This window comes from Schistocerca americana, chromosome 9 (assembly GCF_021461395.2).
Source record: "Schistocerca americana isolate TAMUIC-IGC-003095 chromosome 9, iqSchAmer2.1, whole genome shotgun sequence".
Classification (NCBI taxonomy): Eukaryota; Metazoa; Arthropoda; class Insecta; order Orthoptera; family Acrididae; genus Schistocerca; species Schistocerca americana.
Genome location: NC_060127.1, coordinates 181,686,056 through 181,686,986, shown reverse-complemented (window position 1 = coordinate 181,686,986; position 931 = coordinate 181,686,056).

The window sequence follows — 931 nt, the reverse complement described above, 5'->3', positions numbered from 1 at the left end:
CTCGGTCGATCACGATACACTTGCTACTTACCGAGCGAGGTGGCGCAGTGGCTAGCACACTGGACTCGCATTCGGGAGGACGACGGTTCAGTCCCGTCTCCGGCCATCCTGATTTAGGTTTTCCGTGATTTCCCTAAATCGTTTCAGGCAAATGCCGGGATGGTTCCTTTGAAAGGGCACGGCCGATTTCCTTCCCAATCCTTCCCTCACCCGAGCTTGCGCTCCGTCTCTAATGAGCTCGTTGTCGACGGAACGTTAAACACTAACCACCACCACCACTTGCTACTTCAGGTAACCCAAAAGCCAACAATCGCACGGACTGAGGTCTGGGCACCTGGGAGGCCAAGCACGACGAAAGTGGCGGCTGAGAACACGGTCATCACCAAACGACGCGCGCAAGAGATCTTTCACGCGTCTAGCAATATGGGGTGGAGCGCCATCCTGCATAAACATCGTACGTTCCAGCAGGTGTTTATCAGCCAGGCTGGGGATGATGCGATTCTGTAACATATCGGCGTACCTCTCACCCGTCACGGTAGCAGCTACTGAACCAGAATCACGCATTTCCTCGAAGAAAAAAGGCCCGATAACGGTACGTGTGGTAAATCCAACCCATACCGTGACTTTCTCGTCGTCCAATGGAGTTTTCACGACAGTTCTAGGATTTTCGGTAGCCCAAATTCTGCAGTTGTGGGCGCTGACAGACCCTCGGAGCGTGAAATGAACTTATGTCGGTCCACAACACGTTACTCAACCAATCGTCATCTTCCGCCATCTTTTGAAACGCCCACACCGCAAATGCCCTCCGCTTCACTAAATCACCAGGTAACAGTTCATGATGCCGATGGATTTTGTACGGATAGCATCGGAGGGTACGCGTCAGTGCCAACCAAACAGTAGTGTATGAAATGCCGGTGCGACGTGCGACTGC